At 33.4% G+C, this 17,805-nt stretch overlaps 1 protein-coding gene across 4 annotated transcripts in view; it reads right to left on the bottom strand.

Annotated features, from left to right (window-relative positions):
• Positions 1 to 17,805, bottom strand: part of ATP8B (ATPase phospholipid transporting 8B) — an 89,746-nt gene that overhangs the window by 36,897 nt on the left and 35,044 nt on the right. Inside the window, exon 1 of one of the 4 annotated variants that reach the window (XM_081996190.1) lies at positions 15,223 to 15,407. The exons of 2 other annotated variants lie outside the window; for them this stretch is intronic. The gene's annotated coding sequence lies outside the window, so the exon portion shown is untranslated. Of the gene's footprint in view, positions 1 to 5,693; positions 5,838 to 15,222; positions 15,408 to 17,805 lie in introns of those variants that run through there. One more of the 4 variants, XM_081996192.1, reaches the window with a different exon arrangement.

Raw genomic sequence — 17,805 nt, 5'->3', positions numbered from 1 at the left:
AAAACCATAATTCATTCGAGTGTTAATTAAGTGAATCGTGCCATTTCTAGACGCAGAAAAATCAGTTAAACTTTGCCATTTCCCCATTCATAATTCCACCCAGTTTCGTGCAAATCAAACTGCAGTCTATCCGTTATGCGGCCCACACGTTTTCGACGTGGAAAAATCAAAATTGGGCCATTAACGAGTTTTATCGACTAGACGGGGCATTATAGGAATAATTTCACCCTGTGGAGGGCGAGGACCTGCGGCCCCAAAGTGCTCCTTGCACGCAATTCTCGTTATACACACACACGGTATGTTTGAGTTTCGTTCAGATCGTTGTTAATTTCTTTTGACCTTAACCTCGAAATGAATAGAGAAATCAATGTAAAAGGATTATTAAATAATGAGTCCAAATCAAAAAAAAATATTATAATGCGCATCCAAGTACATAATTAGAAAATTCATTGAGTAATACGTTCCATAGATCTGTCAATGTCACAGCGTCAATCAGTCGCAATGAAATGGACGTTAATGTGCATGGATTGATACAATAAACGGTGGATTCTTCAAACCAAAACAATTTTAATATCTAGTTTGCATTTTGAATTTGCATATATGCGACAAAAAGAAACTTGCCTTGGATACGGTAAATCTGAAAGAGAAAAGCGGTGTCAAAGTTGGAACTGACAGAAACAAGAGTTTAAAAGAACAGTCAGCAACAAAATCGCCTGTAAAACCCACTTGGAGTTAGAAAATGGCAGTTTTGAGCACATTTTTGGAATCCTCATTACATTTTCTATTCAATAACCTGAAAAAACACTACAAAATTCGGTACAGCCAAAGAGAAAAGCGGTGTCAAAGTTAGGACTGACAAAAACTGAGTTTGAAAGGACAGTCAAGAACAAAATTGCCTGTAAAACACACTTGGAGTACGAAAATGGCTGTTTTAAGCACATTTTTGGAATCCTCATTAAATTTTCTATTTGAGATCCTGAAAAAACACAACAAAATTTGGTACAGTCAGGGAGAAAAGCGGTGTCAAAGTTTGAACTACCAGAAACACAGTTGGAAAGAGCAGTCAAATCACTGGTAAAACCCACTTGCACTGAGAAAATGGCAGTTTTGAGCACATTTTTGGAATCCTCATTACATTTTCTATCCAATAACCTGAAAAAACACTACTAAATTCGGTACAGCCAAAGAGAAAAGCGGTGTCAAAGTTGGGACTGACCGAAACAGAGTTTGAAAGGACAGTCAAGAACAAAATTGCCTGTAAAACACACGGAGTGAGAAAATAACTGTTTTGAGACCATTTTTGGAACAAAGTGCTCTTTGCACGCAATTCTCGTTATACACACACACGGTATGTTTGAGTTTCGTTCAGACCGTTGTTAATTTCTTTCGACCTTAACCTCGAAATGAATGGAGAAATCAATGTAACAAAAAAAATCAAAAAAAAACTATTATAATGCGCATCCAAGTACATAATTAGAAAATTCATTGACTAATACTTTCCATATTATCTGTCAATGTCACAACGTCAATCAATTGCAATGAAATGAACGTTAATGTGCATGGATTGATACATTAAACGGTGGATTCTTCAAACCAAAACAATTTTAATATCTAGTTTGCCTTTTGAATTTGCCTATATGCGACAAAAAGAAACTTGCCTTGGCAATATACGGCAAATGTGGGTGACAATTTGCGTGGCAAAATAAAATTTGTCTTTACTTAATTAAATTACCATGCAGGTCCGAGAAAAAAAATTGGAAAAGGCTTTTATCCCCGTTTATTCGTTCGTGACTAAATTTCACTGCCCTTTTTCTAGGCTGAACTAACAGTTAATTAATGCAAGTACACACGGAAAGTAGAATAAGTGTGTAATTTAGTTGGCTATAAAATAAGCCTTTTTAGGATTGAAATCTACAATTTAAAATAACGAATTTTTTGATCGGGTAAAATTCAACATACATGAAAAAAAAAAGTTTAAACGTCAGATAAGCATCCGTTATGCTGGTAAATAAATGACCAAAACAACGCATTAAGTAAATTGTAATAAGTACCTTAAACGTTCCCTCGATTATTCCTGATTTGAGGAAGTAACGAGGGGATTAGAGTCCATCATTAATTGATAAGAATCGTCGACAGTTTTGCTATAAACCCACAAAAAAGTTACATGTAAACCAAATAAGCTATTAGCGTTACATATGTCGCTTAAATGGATTTTTCATATTGTTACGTGAATGAAATTCATCAATTACGCTTTAACTTTAACAGGAACTTCCTTCATTAAACTACAGTTTGTCTGTAAAAGTTGCTTTGGCTTACAGTTTACAGGGTGTTACCAAAACCGATAAAAGTTTCACTCATATTCTGTCTAAAATCAAATTATTGGCGAATGCAAAATTAGTTCGATCCTGCTTCATCAAGTGTCATTGAAACAATATGGCCCTACACTAGTTCTAGATACATCCCGAACGCTCCAGACGTCTTTTATTTGTAAACTGTAATAAACCATATTATTAATTTGTATTCTAAATACATTGGTACGTTCTACACACGTACGTTCATAAAAAAAACTGCATTGTATTGACAACATCGCCGAACTCGACAACAGATGACAAACGACAGGCTTCTGACGTTGACAGAAGAAGCTTTCCGACCGCGCTTTCACGATTACGTTTTCCACATGAGTTTTGATATTTTTGGGGATGTTTCTTGTAATTTATAGTCAAGAAACTGTTCGTTGTAAAAGGTTACAAGGGTGACTTTATTTGCTAGTTTACACCATGTGACCCAATGTGACCGACCGATTGACAGAAGTCAAAAATCAATAGTTGACAGTAGGGATGAGATCGTGAAAATTGCACCGGGTTGGGTGTTTATGGTGAGTGCATTCATTTGTCAATTTTCAAATATCATTTGTTAACAGCTAGAGTCATCAGTGTGTAAATGACTACCGAGGTGACTACAATTTTAAGTATTTTTTAATATCAACTGTTTTGCCTATCTTTTCATCATTTTTTAATCTTTTTAACATCATTTTTTTTATCCTGTTGACATTTGAACTTTGACAGTTTGAAATTTAATTTTTTCAGCGTTACCTGAATGTTTTACTGAAATCAACTTTGACACTTTAAATTTGACGTTCCGCAACATTTTCAAGTTTAAAATTGTATTTAAATGTTGATCGTGAGATCACGTGACCGTTTTAATCATCCAAAACAGAAGATTATAATCACTGTTTTAACAGAGTTGGAACTCTTGTATTCAGTGTTGCCAAGTCAATATTCATATCATATTTAATGTTGCCAAGTCAATATCATATTCAATGGCGTTAGAATAATCGGCAAAATAATGCTAAGTTTGCTATATAAACCATACTTAAGCACATTTTTGGAATCCTCATTAAATTTCCTAATTGATATCCTGAAAAACACAACAAAATTTGGCACAGTCAGGGAGAAAAGCGGTGTCAAAGTTTGAAAGCCAGAAACAGTTACAAAGAACAGTCTAAGACAAAATTGCTGGTAAAAGTCACTTGGAGTGAGAAAAGAACTGTTTTAAGCACATTTTTGGAATTCTCCTTAAAATTTCCACCCAATAACCTAAAAAAACACTACATAATTTAGTAGAGTCAGGGAGAAAAGGTGTGTCAAAATTTGAACACATTTGAAAGAACAGTCAAAGCCAAAATCGCTGGTAAAACCCACTTGGAGTGAGAAAAGGACAGTTTTGAGCATATTTTTGAAATTCTTATAAAATTTCCTATCTAATAACCTGCAAAACCGCTTCACAGTTCGGTACAGCCAAAGAGAAAAGCGGTGTCAAAGTTAGAACTGACAGAAACAGAGTTTAAACGGACAGTCAGGAACAAAATCGCCTGTAAAACCTACTTGGAGTTAGAAAATGGCAGTTTTGAGCATGTTTTTGGAATCCTCATTAAATTTTCTATCCAATAACCTGAAAAAACACTACAAAATTCGGTACAGCCAAAGAGAAAAGAGGTGTCAAAGTTAAGACTGACAAAAACTGAGTTTGAAAAGACAGTCAAGAACAAAATCGCCTGTAAAACACACTTGGAGTAAGAAAATGGCTGTTTTAAGCACAATTTTTGGAATCCTAATTAAATACCCTATTTGAGATTCGAAAAAACACAACAAAATTTGGTACAGTCAGGGAGAAAAGCGGTGTCAAAGTTTGAACTGCCAGAAACACAGTTGGAAAGGTCAGTCAAAACACTGGTAAAACCCACTTGGATTAAGAAAATGGCAGTTTTGAGCACATTTTTCGAATTCTCATTAAATTTCCTATCCAATAACCTGAAAAAACGCTACAAAATTCGATACAGCCAAAGAGAAAAGCGGTGTCAAAGTTGGAACTGACAGAAACAGAGTTTAAAGGACAGTCAGGAACAAAATCGCCTGTAAAACCTACTTGGAGTTAGAAAATGGCAGTTTTGAGCACATTTTTGGAATCCTCATTAAATTTCCTATTTGAGATCCTGAAAAAACACAACAAAATTTGGTACAGTCAGGGAGAAAACCGGTGCCAAAGTTTGAACTGCCAGAAACACAGTTGGAAAGGTCAGTCAAATCACTGGTAAAACCCACTTGGACTAAGAAAATGGCAGTTTTGAGCACATTTTTGGAATTCTCATTAAATTTTCTATCCAATAACCTGAAAAAACACTACAAAATTCGGAACAGCCAAAGAGAAAAGCGGTGTCAAAGTTGGGACTGACAGAAACAGAGTTTGAAAGGACAGTCAAGAACAAAATCGCCTGTAAAACACACTTGGAGTAAGAAAATGGCTGTTTTAAGCACATTTTTGGAATCCTCATTAAATTTCCTATTTGAGATCCTGAAAAAACACAACAAAATTTGGTACAGTCAGGGAGAAAAGCGGTGTCAAAGTTTGAACTGTTAGAAATACAGTTGGAAAGAACAGCCAAGGACAAAATCGCTGGTAAAAGTCACTTGGAGTGAGAAAATAACTGTTTTAAGCACATTTTTGGAATTCTCATTAAATTTCCCACCCAATAACCTAAAAAAACACTCCATAAAAATTACTTAAAAAACAAAAAATAAACTTAGTTTTTAACATCCTGTAGCTCGATGAGTAAGGCCTTGCGGACCCATATGGATTTATGGACTATATGGACTTTATGCCTTCAAAATATCGGACACATATTAAAAAACACTCTGTATAAAAAAAACAAGAGAACAGTAGAAGAACCACAAAAACGGTAGATATACCGTTTAACTGGCAACATTACTTGTATTTTCCAAATTTACAAGACGATTTTACAATTTCACAACCGTTCAGTTTTCTTCTATACAATAAAAGAGATTGGATTTTGGCAGACCTTACACGTGATATTTGAATTATCTGTAACTGTAGCAATCACGTGATAACTGTCAAACTCGACTCTTTCTACAAAAAAGCTGATGGTGGGCCATCTTAGCAGAAGTTGCATGTACTTTCTTGTTTGTTTACTTATTATTGTACTTTTGGACGATTTGGCGCAATACAATTTTGTAATAATTTGAATAGTAGAAATTGAAATTGATTATAGACTAACTTGGGATTTACAAGTCCTGAAAATTTACATGTTATTAAGGTTTTTTTAGACCGCACTTTACTGGTAATCTACTTTCAGTTATTGTTAGAAAAATAACACTTTTACTTAAAACAATTCTTACCCCGCGAAATAAAATAAAGTTTTGGCATCCAGTCGCCTTTTCACCAAAAATATCAAACGTAAAACGACACATCCAACCGAATTCACGCTCTTTACAGCTTTGGTGGAAAAATCGCGCTTTGAAAGGAAAAATCCCGACCGCGTTCAAATTCTCCCTTCGTTCGTCTTCGTTGCCCGCGGAATGACCAAAGATAATGGAAAACCGATTAGAAACTCCCTGATTAGGGTGAGTTTTTCATGTGCGCATGGGATTAGCGTTAGAATGCGTTTTCTTTACACTTCATACTGTTAAAATGACGTACAAGAAATTTAAAATGTTATTCACTCAAAAAAAAAATCACTAAAAGGATTTTGACTTCTCTATTTTGTTTGTAGTAGCCGCTTTGTCACCCTTCCACAATTATTATGATTGTTGTAACCTTGGACTTTTAAACCAAACAACAGGACACGTGCATTTCTATTATTACGTCCAGGTGTCATTAATTGTTCATTTTACTAACCTGTAGTGTAACAGAATTTTAAAAAAATTTGTTTTTTAACGACAATTAGCTATTTTAAAAATTACTTAAAAATACGCATTTTTGTCAGCGTCACCTTTTTTGGAATTTTTGTAATTAAAAACTCATGAAAATGATTAAGATTGAAGTAACCAAAAGATAAAATTGTACTAACAATGATGTGCACTTAATAAAGTGATTAGCTCACACGTTAAAAGCTAAATTACGCACGTGGTTTACGCACTGTTTATTGACACATTATTGGACTATTAAAACAGTGTTATCACACCAAAATTGTATTGTAACTTACACCAGTAATAATTAAACCGAATATAGAGAGAGGTTTTATCTAAAAATGCTTGGAAATGTACTTTTTGTAGTATTAAACTTTTTTAATACCTTGCCCAAACGTCATTCGAGTCAACAACAATCGCGTGCAGGAAAGTATCACTTTCCGCATCTGTTAGAAAAATAACCATTTCTTCGTTTCCTTGTTACGATTACTAAGCTCTTATTTATAATGACCGGGGGACTTTCACATGTATTGCATGAAAGTATTCCTCCATTTGGTCGAATGACAGTTGACATATTTTTACCAAGAAGAAGAAAATTGGCAGTGGTGCCAGATGTTGTGCGTTCTCCAAATTTATTAACAAACAAATCGGTACAACTGGCCGCCTACGCAGATGATATCAATATTATGACCCGCAGAGCGGAAGAGGCGGCAGAAATATACACACAACTGAAGAGAGAGGCGAAATAAATACACAAAAGACAAAAACACTAACCCAGGTAAGAACAAGAGGAAACGAAAACTACCCCAGAGTAGAGGATAACGTGGATGCTGTCCAGAGCTTTACATATCTAGGTGTTGAACTCAACACGAGAGGATCAGAGGAATCGGGGGTACAATATCGGCAAACAAAGCCTACTTCGCTCTGTCCCATATATTCCGCTCCAAAATCATACACAGAAAATCAAAAATCAGGATATACAAAACCATCATCAGGCCGATACTATGCTATGGATGCGAGACATGGGTCATGACAAAGAACTCACAGAATAAACTGGAGGTGTTTGAAAGAAGAATACTAAGATGGATCTTCGGGCCACTAAATGAAAATGAGATATAGAGAAGAAGATTAGAATCATGAAATCTACCAACTTTTCAAGGAGGCACCTATCTCAGAATTCGTCAGACTACAGAAGCTACGATGGGCAGGCCACGTAGTAAGAATGCCGGATAACAGGCTACCAAAAAGTGCCCTCAATAGTAGGATGCAGGGCAGAAGACCAAAAGGGAGACCACGGAAAAGATGGGAGGATGGAGTGACAGAACTTGATAGGTGTCAGAACCTGGAGGAGAGTGGCGTTGGACCGACAGTGTTGGAGGCGGAAGATAGAGGAGGCCAAGGCTCAATTTGGGCTGTAGCGCCATTGGAGAGAGAGAGCCAGATGTCTCAAAATTTACTTTTTATTTAAAAAATGTTCTGAATTACCCTCTAACGAATAGTAGGGATATATTCTTGATGCTTTGCAGACGACACAGACGAAATTACGCATTTGAATTGTTTTCATATGGTGGTCAATATTTTTTAGATGGGGTCGCTTCCTGTTGTACCGGAAGTAGACACCAACTCGCTTACTTTAACTGAAACACACCGTTTCTGAGATATTTAGCCTTTTATGTGAAAATTGACATTTCCAATGCTTAAAACAATTTGTCGTATTAGACGTATTGGTTCTAAAGTGGGTGCAGAAAAACGTCTAGAAAAATGATACAGAGTGGTCAAAAAAATGGATTTTCAAAAGGGCAAAAAGTAAAGTTTTTCAAAAGTTTTCCAATTTTAACTTTTATAACGAACGCAGATGAGATACAAACGTGTCCTTCTTAAACTCGATTTTTTAAAGAGTTGTAGGCATTGTTGCCAAATTGCCAGTTAGTAAAGTTTGCTGTGTTTCTTGTGATTGAAAACTGCTTTTAAAATGTGAAGAATCTTGGTTTATCCCATATTATGCAAGTGTATATACATTTTAAATAGTCGTTATTTATTGGAGTAGTTAATAGCTAATTATTGTGTTAGGCCGTTTTTACCCAACTTCTTAGTCATAGTCGTAATCATAAACTTAATTTTGATCCTTAACAACACATAGTAAACCAAATCGGCCCGGTTACTTGTTTACTATGTGTTGTAATGAACAAAAATTAAGTTTATGATTACGACTATGACTATGAAGTTAGGTAATCCCGGCCTTAGTCTCGGTACAAATAAAAAATACAATATTAAGGAAACATTCGTGTTTGGATTGTAAAAAAATCATTTGGCAACTCAGCGCCTTAAACGTAAAAAAAACTTTACTTTTTGCGCTTTTGAAAATTCATTATTTGACCACCCCGTATCATCAAGACGTTTTTCTGCACCCACTCTCCGAACCAACATTTTATAACACGACAAAACACAAAAACCAAAAATGCGCCAATTACAATCGTTTTTGTAAATGTCAAATTTCACATAAAATGTTGAATATCTCAGAAACGAATACAACTAGGTATATGACATTATACAGGAAGTAGGACTTAAATTAAACATAGAACTCCAAAATGTAATAATATACAAGGTGTTTCATTTAAAATAAGCAAATTGGTAGAGAATATTTCAGATGGACGACTTGGTGACTTACCAAATTTTCCGATTTTTTTTATTTGTACTTTTTCAATAATCGATAGTTCCCGGATGTATATTTGATTATATCTATTCTACAGTGAAATTTGGCAACATCGAGTCGAGCAAGCTACTGAAATAAAGCTACAAGTTGAAATTCTACTATTAAAGCTACAATTTGGATAACTACTTTCTGAAAAAAGCAGTTAAGCTACAAAGTAACTGAAGCTGTACTAGTTGGTTTGTCTGGTGAATCTAGTTACTTTTTAAGTGACTTGTTACAAATTATACTATAATACAGAGTGACCCAGGGAAGCTTGTTGTTAGAAAGAACAGTCAAAGATAAAATCGCTGATAAAAGTCACGTAGAATCAGGGAGAAAAGCCGTGTCAAAATTTGAACTGTCATAAAGACTTTAAAAGGATAGTCAGGGACAAAATTGGGTATAAAACCCACTTGGAGTGAGAAAATGACTGTTTTAAGCACATTTTTGATACCCTCATTAAATTTCCTATCCAATAACCTGTTAAAACACTACAAAATTTAGTACAGTCAGGGAGAAAAGTTGTGTCAAAATTTGAACTGTCATAAAAACAGTTCGAAAAGATAGTCAGGGATAAAATTGGGTATAAAACCCACTTGGAGTGAGAAAATGACTGTTTTAAGCACATTTTTGGAATCTTCATTAAATTCCCTATTCAATAACCTGGTAAGACACTACAAAATTTAGTACAGTCAGCAAAATACTGTGTGAAAGTTTGAACTGCCAGAAACACAATTTGAAAGAACAGTCAGGGACAAAATCGCCTGTAAAACCCCCTTGGAGTAAGAAAATTACTGCACACTTTTAAGCACATTTTTGGAATCCTCATTAAATTTGCTATTCAACAACCTAAAACACACTACAAGATTTAGTACAGTTAGGGACAAAACCGCTGTCAAAATTTGAACTGCCAGAAACACAATTTGAAAAAACAAAATCGGCTGTAAACCCCACTTGGAGTAAGAAAATTACTGTTTTAAGTACATTTTTGGAATCCTCATTAAATTTCCTATTCAATAACCTAAAAAACAGTACAAAATTTAGTACAGTCAGGAAGAAAAGCGATGTTAAACTTAGAACTGCCAGAACACAGTTTGAAAAAACAGTCAAGGACAAAATTGCTGGTAAAACCCACTCGGAATGAGAAAATGGCAGTCTTGCCCAAATTTCCTATCCAACAACCTGAAAAACCGCTTCAAAATTCCGTACAGCCAAAGAGAAAAGCGGTGTCAAAGTTGGAACTGACAGAAACAGAGTTTAAAAGGACAGTCAGGAACAAAATCGCCTGTAAAACCCACTTGGAGTAAGAAAATGATTGTTTTACGCAATTTTTTAGAATTCTCATTAAAATTCCTATTTGATATCATGAAAAAACACTACAACATTAGGTATAGTCAGGGAGAAAAGCGGTGTCAAAATTTGAACTACCAGAAACACAGTTGGAAAGACCAAAGATAAAATCGTTGGTAAAAGTCACTTGGAGTGAGAAAATAACTGTTTTAAGCACATTTTTGGAATCCTCATTAAATTTCCTACCCAATAACCTAAAAAAAAACACTACATAATTTAGTAGAGTCAGGGAGGAAAGCTGTGTCAAAATTTGAACTGTCATAAAGACAGTTTGAAAGAACAGTCAAAGACAAAATCGCTGGTAAAACCCGCTTGGAGTGAGAAAATGATAGTTTTGAGCACATTTTTGGAATTCTCATTAAATTTCCTATCCAACCACCTGAAAAAACGCTTTAAAATTCGGTACAGCCAAAGTAAAAAGCGGTGTCAAAGTTGGAACTGACAGAAACAGAGTTTAAAAGGACAGTCAGGAACAAAATCGCTTCTAAAACCCACTTGGAGTAAGAAAATGGCTGTTTTAAGCTAATTTTTAGAATTCTCAATAAAATTCCTATTTGATATCCTGAAAAAACACTACAAAATTTGGTAGGAGTGTGGGAGAAAAGCGGTGTCAAAATTTGAACTACCGGAAACACAGTCGGAAAGAACAGTCAATCACACAATCACTGGTAAAACCCACTAGGAGTGAGAAAATGGCTTTTTTAAGCACATTTTTGGAATTCTCATTAATTTTCCTATCTAATAATCTGAAAAAATACTACAAAATTCGGTACAGTCAAAGAGAAAAGCGGTGTAACAGTTCGAACTGCCAGAAACTTAATAGTTGTGTGAATTGTATCTTTTAAAATAGTTATGTCTTATTAATCTGATTGTGTTAAAGTATACTATTTGAATTATGAAAAAACTTAAATAATCTATGTAGCTTGAGCTACTAAAAGTAGCTTTACTTTTTTTACTTAAATATTTAAGCTACTTTTCTGTATTCAAGCAACTTCAGTAACTTAAGTTACTTCAAATGTAGAAGAATTATGAATACCAATGCCAAAATGCAGAAAGCTACAGCTATAGCAACTTATTTGAAAAAGTTTCTAGAATACAACTACAAACTACTCAAATTGTAACTTAAGGTTTGATAAGAACAAACATAACTACAGGATGTCAAAACTTTGTAGTGCCCCTGTTTCATATAACTAAAAACTAAGATTATGACGTAACCTTCGTATTGGCTTGAACCTGACCAAAATGAGTTGTTATTATTATTGTTCTTCTAATTTTTAACTCGTTTGTCTTAATAAAAAGAAATGTCTATTTTGTCGTTGCGACGTCATAATTTTTTTTTTTTTTTTTTCCCAACACGCTCTCATTTATTCGTTATCGAATTTATTCCATTTGGCTGTTCCACACTGTATATTTTTTGGTATGTAGGACAAAAAAGCATGACTGTATTTCAACAGTAATTAGTTTTAAAGGTGCTTTTAAAGACACTTTTGTTAGGATTTTGAGCAATTACTGTTTTTAACAGAAAAAAATCAGTGACGGACTACTAAAATTGATTTATAATAATTCCTGAAAAATCAAACCTTAAAACTCAAAAACTGACTGAATGTCAGAAAGTTTCAAAATTTAATTATTTATGCTTATTTTCACTGTTGTCTTGTCTCTACTGCACTCATAATATTAAGCAAAACACAAAATTACAAGAATATTTTTTATCATAAGCTGGCAAAGTGTTGATGGTTTAACAAACACACACTGTATGTACTGATATGAAATAATCAATATTTTACAAAAAAAAACCGCTACAAGAAAACTAATTACAGCACTATTTAGCACAACACTGCGGTTTTTATATCACTTTTTCGAAAAAAAAATTGCTATGGTAAAACCGATAATATTTCAGTGTTTCCCTTTACGTTTTGACTTTTATAAGGTCAACTTCAAAGCCTAAACCACTAGAATTAACCATGACCGTTATTCTCCGATAACGATTTGCTTTTAATGTCAAGCTTACTCACTTTATAAACATTTCCAACACTTGTACTTCTTTACTTAAAAAGTGAGTAAAAACAAAACTTCCAATCTGAAAACTAAAGTTTAAAATTGCATTTAGATGAGTCAAGTAACACGTAAGTTGTTTGCTAAGAAGTAAATTGAGCGAATTTTTAAACAAACTGTACATCAAAATGCTGACGCACCTTGACTTTCTGTAAATCCCAGTATAAAGGTCTGTTTTATTTAAATAATTTAAATCCGAGCGTATCTATTTTTAATTCAATTCGGATATTTACTGGTAACTTTGTAGATGTTTAGAAAATGTAACCTACGCTAACGTAAATTTGACATTTTGATTTTGATCAAATATAAAGTTGTAGTAGAAACACATCAGGAACGTTATAATAGAATCGTAACAAAAACGTTTCAAAATGTTTCATGTTTGTCGTTTCAAATGTAATGTATGATCAACTAGTTTGTCATTGGCCAAGAAAAACCCTCAAGCTGAAAGTAGCTTTTTTTGACCAATCAGCACTAAGACTGGGATTGACGCTAATGGTTTTGACATTCCAAAACACACAAAACTTGTTTATCCAATTAAAATGTTATCACTAGTTAAAATATAGCAAAAATCCATTTTTTTAGGCTATGACGCAAAACTATAAGGTTGTAGTAACGTTTCTTAAACGGCCTGAATAATGTTGTAAAATAGTTACAATTCATACTGACAGAAACATTAGTGAGAGGCTATTAAACCCTCAAATTTACATTACGGTTAAAGTTTCATAAGTAACGTTGCATAGTAATAGCTTGTAATGTAACGAAAAAAATAATATAAATGAAACGTTACTTCAACGTAATTAGTCAGCAACATTTTTTGTTGAATGGAAATAATGTTTTATGACGTGAATATGACTGACGTGAATGTCATTTGCATGTCAGGGAAAACCAACATACACAACTCTTCTTCTTGTTAATTACTGAAGAAATGGCACCAAAAACACAACCACACAAAAGCACTAAAATATTTTGGTATAAGTTTTCGTTATTTGGAGCTATTTTTTCTTATACTTTATTACTAAAAAAATTTAACAAAAAACAATAAACAATCCCAAAAAGAAAAAAAAAAGGTAAAAATATACCCAATTGTTTTTCCCCATTTTTTTCTTTTAAATTAATGAAAATAAGGAATCAAAACACAACCTAACTAAAAAAGCACTAATCTAACCTAAAAGGAAAACGTGGCGACAGAAATATAACCCAAGATTTTAGAGTTATTTCTACTTCTTTTCAATTAGTGACAAAATGGCGCCAAATAATCAAATTTAACCAAAAAAAAAACAAATTAATCTAAGAAATGGCGCCAAAAATTTAATCAAGTGATTTTTTCTTCTTTTGAATGACTAAAAAAAATGGCTCCAAAACACACAACCTAACCAAAGAAAAAAAATGGCGTAAAAAATATAACTCAGTGATTGGACGCCATTTTTTCTTCTTATTTTTGGCTACAACCTAAACAAAATCACTAACTTATATTAAACTAAGATGTTCAGAGGTCAGTTATTAAATAGATATTCATAATCAGCTATTAAACTAAGATGTTCATAAATTACCTACAGGAGTGACTATATTAAAATTAAGGGCAATTAGTCAGTGGTCTTAAAGGCTTCTAACCTCATTTTTCCCAGAATTTTTCTCCTTAAGATAACAGAGTTACAGGGCAAAATTAATATGGCTACTTATGCACGTTGATAAGACTTTTAACCAAACTTGAAACATTTTTTAAAAATTGCATACAGAAGTGACTATTTTAAAATTAAGGGCAATTAGTCAGTGGTCTTAAAGGCTTCTAACCTCATTTTTCCCAGAATTTTTCTCCTTAAGCTAACAGAGTTACAGGAAAAAATCAATATGGCGACTTATGCACGTCAATCAAAATTCAAACATTTTTCAAAAAATTTCTTTAGGAGTGAAAAATCTGAAATTAAGGGCAGTTAATCAATGGCCTTAAAGGCTTCTAACCTCATTTTACCCAGAATTTTCCTCCTTAAGGTAACAAAGTTACAGGAATAGTCATTTATGAACTTAATAAAACTAAAATATATCGATTACCAATCGAAAAATACGAATCGAACGCCATTTTTTCCATTGAATTTAAAAAACGATTTCTCGACTGAGATTTGTTGATCTGTCACTGTCGGTCTCGTTTTTCAAGACTTTATTAACTAAAAGTAATTATTAATTAACTATATAATTAGTTTAAAATGACCTTTTCCATTTGTCCAAACGGCAAACCAAAGAATAAAATGAATATTTATTAATATTTATAATTCAATAAAATAACTGACAGCTGCTACTAGCAATCGATGTTTTTGTCTAACGCCATTCATCGGAAATCGATTGGTTTATGAACGCGGCCATTTTTTACATCCTGGGACCTATTTCTGGAAAGCAGGGAACGGTATTCTCAAGAGAATTGTTGGTAGAATGTGACAGAAGAAGCTGACAATGGCGGGTTCCTGTCACATTCTACAGGTCTTTCTTTTGATTATTTATTTCCCACGTTTCTAGAATACGTCCTGTGGGTCCTAATTCTTGAACGCAGGGAGTAGTTCTGTCAAATTATGTGTTTCATTCTCTTGATATATGTATACGTAATTAAACAATATCGATTACTCTAAAAAAAAACTTAGTAGAATACTGAAAAGTATTTACAAATAAAATTGAATTTACAGTTTCTGTCTTGCGTTTCATTGGTTTAAAAATTTTGACGTCAATGGTAAATGTCCTGATTGGTTGTCAATACTCCAACACAATACAAAGTTAGACGGTATTGAGTATTTTAGTATATGTTACACCGCTTTTGATTTTGATTTATATGCTTGGTTATTAGGTCAGCAATGTAGGACACTAGGGGATTAATTAGCGTCCTATATTACTAACCCACAAACCGCCATTGATTAAAATAATCACAGAAATACTTACTGCACTTGTTTAATCATCGAATATCCAGAAAATTCACTTTATCAACCTACCACGAGCATTATTGCAGCAAGATCAGGTAAATTAGTCGCCGATCCCCGTTTTCGATGCCACGCACGATATCTAACCCGAGTATGTAAATAGTACACGAAACATATGTATGAAACGAATATTCCGAACGAACTGGAACAAAACACAAAAACAGGTACAATATTGAAGGTGCGTCACTCATTATCTATAAGTGTCTCCACGATATCGTGATTATCGAAACGGCTTTCGGCGTGCGATAATTCGATAATAATTCAGTTGGTATCATCACATGGTCAGTGAATTCTCTCAATTGAAACTAATCTTTGATAAATCAGTGGATGAATTATGATTTTTTGAAGACTCAACAGTAATACAGGGTGCACGTTTCGCGAGTCTCACCATGGAGATCTTGGGTAAGATAGAAGAAGAGATAAGAAGAAATACAATGTGTAGTCTGCATAAATGACGCGTCTCAAAACTTGCCAAGATCGATTCCGGTGTTGTTCTAGTCTGCAAAATTGTTACTTTGGAACCATTCTACGTCTTGCTATTAGGAGTCAATTAAAATGCCTCTTTAAAAATTTAAAAATTATTAGTACTTCCGGAGATATCCGAAAAAAAAACGAATTTTTGGAAATTAATTAGTTTTTATTTTTTACTAATTTATTTGATAAGATAACTGAAAACAAAAGACACTTTTCCTCCTCTACAACGAGACATTCTCATTTTTGATATTCGACGTTTCGTTTTTTAGTTACCATCAGCAACTTTTATTTTTCTTATGGACGCCATATTGAATTTTGGCATATTTGAATAGAGCCTACTTTTCTGATTACGATGACGTAGCATACGTTATGATTCAGTCTTGGAATTTCATAGAAATCACGAAAATTATGTTATTGCAAAGAGCGCCTTGAGAATAACATCTCAAAAATCCATCGATCGGTCAAACGACACTAACCACGTGATATTACTGTCATGTGCAAAAGAATGATCATGTGACAAACTGTCAGTCTAATCTAATAAATGGTTGACTGATATCATGTACAGGGTGTCTCAATATAAATGGCCCCCCCTTTAACTTTTTTTTTATGATTTTAGAAAAAAATGTTTATAGGAAAGTTGTAGAATTTGTTCTAAAGATTTGAACGCAACTTACTTAGATTATACAGGATGTCCCAAAAAAAGTGTCACTATTATCACAATATAACAAATTAAAAACTAATTTTGGTAAGACCGTAAACGCTGGAAATGACCACCATTCAATTCAATGCAGAGTCTATATCCTTTTTTTACTTATTTTATCCTTTTTTTAATCCAGCCTGCATGATTTCTGTTCATTCTATTCACTTCATTTGTAATGGCATTTTGAATTATATCAGGGTGGTTTGAAAGATTTGCTTTTTCTCATTTTTTTGAGAAAAGTATTACAGATAAATCCAACAAACCATACATACGTTGAAATGGTCTCGACGTGCTCTATTCAACAGTTGAATAATATACAGGGTGTTCCATTAAAAAAACATAAGTTAAAGACATCCTGTATAATTCAAGTAATTTCCGTTCAAATCTTTAGAACAAATTCTACAACTTTTGTTTTAACGTTTTTATTCTAAAATCATAAACAAAAAAAACTAAGGGATGGCCGTTTATAATGAGACACCCTGCGCAGGGTGATTGGTTGAATTTTGACCACCCCCTTAACTTCGTTAATTTTGATTTTAGCAAAAAACGTCTACTTTACTCTTAGATAAACAGTTATTATAAAATTGCTTACAGTATTCAAAAGAAGAGCGGAAGAATGTGTTGAATTGATTGCGCTGGCTAATTCCCTAAAATTTCTCGGTAAAAAGTAGAAGAATGTGTTGAAATGATTGTGCTGGCAAACTGCACCAAATTTTTAAAAGAAGAGTAGAAGAATGTTTAGAAATTACTGTGCTGGCTATGTATGAATAATAGAATGGGCTAATACCCAACGTGTTAAGTTAAAGTAAGATTATAGAGTTGGGTTAGGTTTAGTCTTTGATAATAAGTTTGAGATGACTTGCAATTTGCAATTTGTCCGTAACTTAATATAAAACTAAAAGTCATTATTATTCTGTGTTCTACTGATCTTGGTGTATTAATTAACCTTGACCTTTATCTAAATAATATAGGCTAATTGCCTAAACTTTTCAAAAGAAGAGTAAAGTTCTGACAAATTGCCTATATGCCTACAATTTTAACTGTCACGTTTGACCGAAAGTAAACTGTAACTAACTGTGTGTTTGTTTGAAAGGCAAAAAACAAGTTTTGGTAAAAGTTTCTCTAAATATTTGAGACATTAAGGCTAAAACGTTATATTTACTAGTCTTATAGAGAATTCCCCAGGAAATCCCTTATATTAACATTTTGTTAATTTGACATTTTTTCTCTTAGTTTTGTTTCTAAATTCAAACACAATTTGAAATCAACATTTTGACATTGTAGGTATCTGGTTATAAAGCACTTATTAACAATTGTCATGCATCCAAGTAAATGATATATTTTTAATAAATCTAATGAAAAAGATTCACC

The sequence above is a fragment of the Ips typographus genome, linkage group LG2, assembly GCF_016097725.1.
Source record: "Ips typographus isolate SLU linkage group LG2, UJ_Ityp_2.0, whole genome shotgun sequence".
Lineage (NCBI taxonomy): Eukaryota > Metazoa > Arthropoda > Insecta > Coleoptera > Curculionidae > Ips > Ips typographus.
Note: the sequence above shows the minus strand (reverse complement) of the source record. Positions and strands in the feature narration are given on the sequence as shown.